Below are 6,474 nucleotides of genomic sequence, written 5' to 3' on the forward strand. Positions count from 1 at the left end.
GGGGCATTGGATACACAAGTGGTGACTGACTAAGCAGATTTACTGCCTGGCAGAGTGACTTCTGGTGCCGCCTTTGTTTTCCACACCTCTGCTTAGCAGTTTATAATTGTGTGGTGACTACACAGGCAAAGAAATCCTTCTACACCACTTCTCAACTGTCTCTTTGTCACACCCACATCTAACACAAAGAACACTGGGGAGCAAAGTCAGCAAACAATCTGCTGCTGTCCCAGCCGGTGAAGCTGTATCTGAAGATCAAAGCCTGGGTCTCCACACTGCCTCAGACCACAGCCTCTGACCTAGAGATCTACACCATTCTGGGATGAACATGAATCAAGTCTTATCTGCTGGGCTCTTCAAAAAAAGCTCAGTGGACTGGCTCTGGAGGTACTCACATGAGGAGTGATACAGGTAAGCATCCACGTCACACCTGGCTGAGGGCAGTGAGCCTGACTGTGCCCACAGTCCCTTGAATCTTCTCTCCAAAGGCCATGTGATCATTTTCTGTGTGCCATACCTTGCCAGGTCCTGGAGGGCCTCTGCAGGGCTTGCTTGAGACATACTTAGAAGCCCAGGGTGGCCAGGGGATGGTCAATGCTTTACAGTGTGTCAGAGTTGCTTTGGGCTGGTCCATTGCCAGCTCAGCCTTTGTCTGAGTCACCTTTAGTGCCTATAATCCACAGCAGGATTGTGTGTGTTGGGAAGAAAAGTGAGAAGGGCTGGATGGAGAGAGAAATGTGTACTTCACGAGTCAGGGTGCTGCTTCCTTTAGGCAGAGGTTCTCCTCTAGCTACAACCAGCTTCCGCTCCTGGATACACATGGCTCCTGGGCTGCGAGAGCATGGGAGATGACACGTCAGGAGAGGCCCTACCTTTACTTTGACGAGTGTTGCTCTGTCTCACTGGAGACCAAAACCCCTCATTTGGAGAGATCATGGTAGTAGACTGGACCATATTGGTGGCATTATTTCTACAGGAGGACAAAAGAGGCTCACTGCCTTTTCCTTCCATGGCTTACCGTCCCTGACTTACCTGTTTTAAGGGGAACAATGGCTCCTTCATGCTGAGATTCCAGTCTGACATCTGGGTCATCTTTGTTCTCCAGAATATGGGAAGCAAAGAGTCTGTGTGCCTTTATAGTGAACTCTGAGGCGTTGGAATTGGCTCGGAGAAGCTCCTGGTTCACATGACCTTGGAGGAGAAACTGAAAATGCCAAGTGTGAAAGAGGCTGCAAGACCATCCACCCAGCTCAGAGGTATGGCCTTTGGAGGAAACCAGCCCAGAGCGCTCAGACTCAGGCCTTCCATGTTTATGCAGATTGAGTGAGACCCTTTCTCAAAAGAAAATATAAAGATTGGCTGGGGATGTGATCAGTGGCTCACCACCTCTGGGTTCAATCCCCAGCATGACAAAGTAAAGTAAAAATTTGCTTAGGCAGTCATTAAGAAATTTGACCATTTCTGTTTAATGCATAAGTTTGTACTCATGCTTTCAATAGTGAACACTCATTTGAGCCTATACAGAAGACAGGAAGTTTTACAGGGCACCCACCAATAGACACATGCAATGAACAAAAGGAAGCAGAAGAGGAGAAAAATAAATCTTCCAGTTTCCTTGTATATGCTTTTTCTAGTTCAAAGTGTACTTGTTTTGCATTTTTAAATTAATAAGTTATATTCAGTGTGATCTCAAACACATTTCAAAGAATAATTTACTTAATTATAGATGGAGAGAGTATGGGTGATTTTTTTCTTTTTCTTTTTCAAAGCAATTTTCCAACATTCTAAATTCAATTAAACTCCTCCTCCTTTGTTGTGAGGGTTGCCACAGAAGTGCTCTACAACTGAACAACAGCCTTTTTTAAAATTTTGAAACATGATCCCCCTATGTTAGTAAGCCAGCCTCGAACTTCTGATCCTGCTGCTTCATATACTTCTGAATCGTATAATGTATAATTTATAATGAATCCTGCCTTTCTTTTGAAATAAAAAATTGTATTAAAGAATTCAAGAAGATGAAAAAATTAGGAAACTGTCTTTTATGTAAGCAAAAAAAAATGCTAACACCATGCCCAGGAGACATGGCCATTGCTCTGGAGAGTCATGGCTGCTGCTGTGAAAGCTCAGGGAGACTTGCGATCAGAAGAAGGGAAAACAGTGGCATGTACAGAATCACTGTGCTGATGCTCAGGAATCAGTGCCTCGCACAGCCCTCCAAACCAGTGTGCACATAATGAGGGTGGAGATCAGTACTCCTGAGAAATCCCCCAGGTCCACACAGAAGGCAGGTCTGAGAGAAGCCTTCTATAGTGTTTCCACAGCACTTCTGAAATGTGGTCTTCTTTCCACCCCATCAAGATTTGTAAAAAAATGCAGTTTCTGGGTACTTCTGAAGGGCAGCTGATATGCTACATGGACCCACCTGGATTGGGGGGTTTACCCCTGCATCCCTAGTTATTTGCCACAGCTAAAAGGCTCATCAGATCTGTTATGGCTTTTAAATCTCTCCCATTAAAAGGTTTGGTCTTCCCAGGACTCCCACTAGGGGAGAACCTACGAGGGTTTCCCACCCCAAAAATCCACTATCCCACTGGCCTTCCCAATGGTGCAGAATATAATTTTGTATTCTGCATTTTCAAACCTTTATTAAAGTATTTTATAGTTCTTATTTGGTCTTGAACATAACCGTGAGTGATCAGTAACATTAAGGAACAGCAGCAGTGAACTGTCTCTGACAGGTGCTGGTTCACACAAGCACTTCTTAGAACCAGCTGGATCCCCACTAGCACCAAGGATGGGGGCCAAACTGGGTGGCCTAAGTCCCCTAGCAACAACCCACATGCAGGGCTCTTACTGGCTTTGACAGTCGTCTCCTCCTCCTCCTCCTCCTCCAAGCTCTCTGAACCAATGGTGATGTAAAACTCTTAGCTTGTCTTGGCTTTCAGGGCTGGAGCCTTCTCTGACTTCAGCTTCTGGCTGAGCTCTGTGGTTCTGTAGGACAAGAAGAAGTGCCTATACCAACTGGATGGCATGACATTCCTGGAAGATGAGAGTCAAATCAGTGATGAGAACGCAGTGTAGATGGAATTCTGTATTCAGCATTCTCACTGCTTTTGTAAAGTGCTTTTACGGTTCTCAGTTGGTCTTTAACAAGCTTGTGAGACATTTTTATTCTTCAATGATTGAACCCCTTAATGTCCCCCCACTGCAGACACCCACACATGTGATGTGACATGGCTTCCTGGAGGAAACAAGAGTCTCCAGTGAGCTGCTTCACACCAGACTAGTAATCTAGTTTATTCCATGAAGATTGCTCTGAGGTATCCCTAGTAAAACCCTTCAGCCCAACCAGACTTACTGTTCCCAGTGCTTACAGATGTCCAAAACCGTGAAAGGCTGAGGAAGGATTTGTTTCTGCAAAGAAGAAACACAAAGAACCACAATTGTCACCTGACACTGTAAGGACTCTTCTTGGGGCAAACTATCCTCTCCTTGGCCTTAGAGCTGCCAGATAGGTGGTTCAGAGAAGACTCCGTTGCTCTAGTACAAATGTCTGCTTGGTCTTGCCAATCTTCTAGAGATGGGAAGTGCAAGCAATTCTACTGGTAAACCCTTTAACACAATGTGTCAGTAAGAGGCATCTGTGTGAGGCTGGAGCTTAAATATTCCCAGCTAGCATTTATCCAGCCTCCCTGGCACTAGCCAGTCTTAGAGCTCACAAGACATTTTTTCCACCCCTGATCCTTCAGAAGGACTTTGAAGGCCTTCAAAGAACTAAAGAGTCAACTCTCAAAGCACAAAGTGGAGCCCAGATACTCACTCATCCAGATGGCATGAATGGGGCCCACTGGTCTGTGGGGAAGAGGCTGAGCCCATGTGGAACTGGGCTCTGGCAGAAGGCAGGGAACCAGGTGGAAATGAAACCCTTGAAAGAGATGCCAGAATGTGGTCTGCTCTCTCACCCCAGAGAGGCTGTTCCCCTTCTGCCCTGGTGAGCCCCAAGAAGTGAGAGCACCTTCCTCTGGAGTGTCTGGCGTCCAGGCAGAACAAAAGCACGTGGGCATAGACAAGGGCCACGGGAAGTGGTGGAGGCAGCTGGGAATGGGGGCAGATGAGGTACCGAGGCCCTACTGAACCCAGGCAGCAGACCAAGGCATGTTGGAGGTACTCTGCAGCCCTCCAGAGAACCCTCCATCTTACCAAGAACCTTCCCTGCCTCCAGGGTTTCCTGTCCCAGGAATTGACCCCCTCCCTACAGGGAGTCACAAGGTTGTTAATTAAGACTTTGGCTCCACCCTACAGCCCTGTAGGCTTTGAATTAGAATGAATTCTCATTTTTGTTTTTCAATTTGTTTACAACAGCAACAATGGCTCAGATCCCAGTGATATTATCATCTGGCTAAGGACTGTGGACAAGATACTGGAAACTACCACTGATGTATAAAACAATGTTAGCAGAAATGAACAGAATCTTTTAAAAATTAATATTAGGAGCTGAAGTATAGCTCATTGTTACTTTACCTAGCATGCATACAGCCCTGGGTCCAACCCAAGCACAAACATAAGTAAAATAATAAATCATGCAACGTGAATGCGACCAGCATGACATCTGTTATAAAACTTAGCAAAGTCAGTAATAGAGTCTTTAAAACTAAAGACTGGTTTCAACATAAATTTCTGTAGCTTACCTATTTCAGATCTACTTTTCCCTTCTTGCTTTATTTCTAATATTAATAGATTTCTTAAGCATGCAAATTCATTTCAAACATCAAAGATACACTTATATCTAAATTAATAAATTTTTAGATTAGATACTAATTTCACTGGTAAATGATACATCTTGCACGAGTTAAAAAAAAAAGTTTATTCAACAAGTCTTTTTTAAAAAAGAACACAAGAGTAGAAGGGGCATAGAACTAGTCAGCACTTCCAGACACAAAAGAGATGCAAAGTGCCGGAAGAGCTCATCTTGTTACAAGTTTGCAGGCTGCAAATGGTGTTTGTCTCATTTGGCCAGGACAAACCTCCCTGCTGTGATTGGTCGGGTCTCTCTGTTAATTACAATATAATTCTCTTAGCAAGGCTTTCAGTCATCTAAATAATAAATAAATTGCAAATGGAGGTTAATTTCACAATACTATGGGTGTACAAGAGCCAGAAAAGAATGTGTCCACGGAAGACATGGAGCCACACTAAAAACCACTAAACCTCCTAGACGATTTCCACAGGGAATTATAAACAGCAATCCAGGACCTTTTTTGGCTGAATGTGATCTACCCCCAATTAAATGCCAGTCTCGTGGAGTTGAGTTGACAAAATGTCCACGGGATATATCAAAGTGCATAAATGCACTCTATGGTCATGTATAGCTAATTAAAAGAAAAAGAAATTTAAATGTCCATGGGTACGCAGAAGACCAGCCTCCATAACAAGATGCAACTGACTTCATCAAGCCTCAGCTGCAGCCAAACCCACAGTCACACAGTGTTTACCTTATACCAGGCACTCATGGAAAGTGGGGCTCTCCAGCCAGGAGAAGTGGCTCAGCCTGGGTCCACCTCGAGCCCGCGCTAGCCTCCCCACCTCCCTGGGTCTGGCTCCAGAGGCTTCCTTGCTCCCCTTTCACAGGGCCCCCTGCCACCGGCCAGAGCCTGGCAGATCCTAAGGTCTCCCTCCACGTATCTGCTGGTGGGTGGGTGCTGCAGCCCGGCTCCTGCCCGCCCAGAGACACCGCCCCTCCCCCGGCCCCGCCCTGGACTCCTGCTCACCCCGCCCCTTCCGCCCCTTCCGCCCCTTCCGCCCCTTCCGCCCCTTCCGCCCCTTCCACCCCATCCTCTCACTTGGCCCTGCCTTCCAGCTCCTGACCGGCACGCTGCACAGGGAGTGGCAGCGCACGGGGAGGGTAGAGGATTTGGAGAGTGGCCGCCCCTGACCCCGTTCCTTTTCCACCTGGAAACCAGCAGTGGGCAGGGTCCTGGGAGACTCACCTGGCTCGGGCACTGGAGGACCTGAGTCCTGCTATCCAAAGTCCCTTCGCAGCCTCCTGCTGGCTGGAAAGATGCACAGGCCCTTCCCAAAACCCAGCCAAGGAATCAGCAGTGAGAAGAAGATGGCATAAGACTGTGCCCCTCTCCAGAAAAGAAAAGCCATATTCAGTGTTTTAATAATTTAATACCAACATTTTCCCCTGTCTTTCACATACTTTCTAAATTAATGCAGTAATGAACCTTAATCAGACTTCTCTACTTTTAATGTATTTCTTCTTTGGTCAAGAAAATTTTCAGGTTTAAAAGAGTTATAGGTATTTACATAAATCCTAACAATTTAAAAACTAAAAGTTCTCTTTAACATGCCTTTTTCAGAGTAATAAAAAATTAGGGAGAGGAGGGGAATTCTAGATGACTGACAACAAGCAAATTTTCCTTATAGTTTAAATGATTATTCATTATGGGAATGTGAGTGAAATGGTGAATT

The 6,474-nt window shown here is 45.7% G+C and overlaps 2 long non-coding RNA genes across 2 annotated transcripts; one reads left to right on the top strand and one right to left on the bottom strand.

Annotated features, from left to right (window-relative positions):
* The first annotated feature begins 6 nt into the window (after positions 1-6).
* Positions 7-2,024, top strand: LOC144373774 (uncharacterized). The gene is made up of 2 exons (XR_013433325.1): positions 7-411; positions 1,106-2,024. It is a non-coding gene; the product is annotated as an uncharacterized LOC144373774 (long non-coding RNA).
* Positions 344-5,706, bottom strand: LOC144373773 (uncharacterized). The gene is made up of 4 exons (XR_013433324.1): positions 5,493-5,706; positions 3,359-3,414; positions 2,855-2,991; positions 344-1,204 (listed from the first exon to the last, which is right to left on the bottom strand). It is a non-coding gene; the product is annotated as an uncharacterized LOC144373773 (long non-coding RNA).
* Between the last annotated feature and the right edge of the window lie 768 nt (positions 5,707-6,474).

This window comes from Ictidomys tridecemlineatus, unplaced genomic scaffold (assembly GCF_052094955.1).
Source record: "Ictidomys tridecemlineatus isolate mIctTri1 unplaced genomic scaffold, mIctTri1.hap1 Scaffold_48, whole genome shotgun sequence".
Lineage (NCBI taxonomy): Eukaryota > Metazoa > Chordata > Mammalia > Rodentia > Sciuridae > Ictidomys > Ictidomys tridecemlineatus.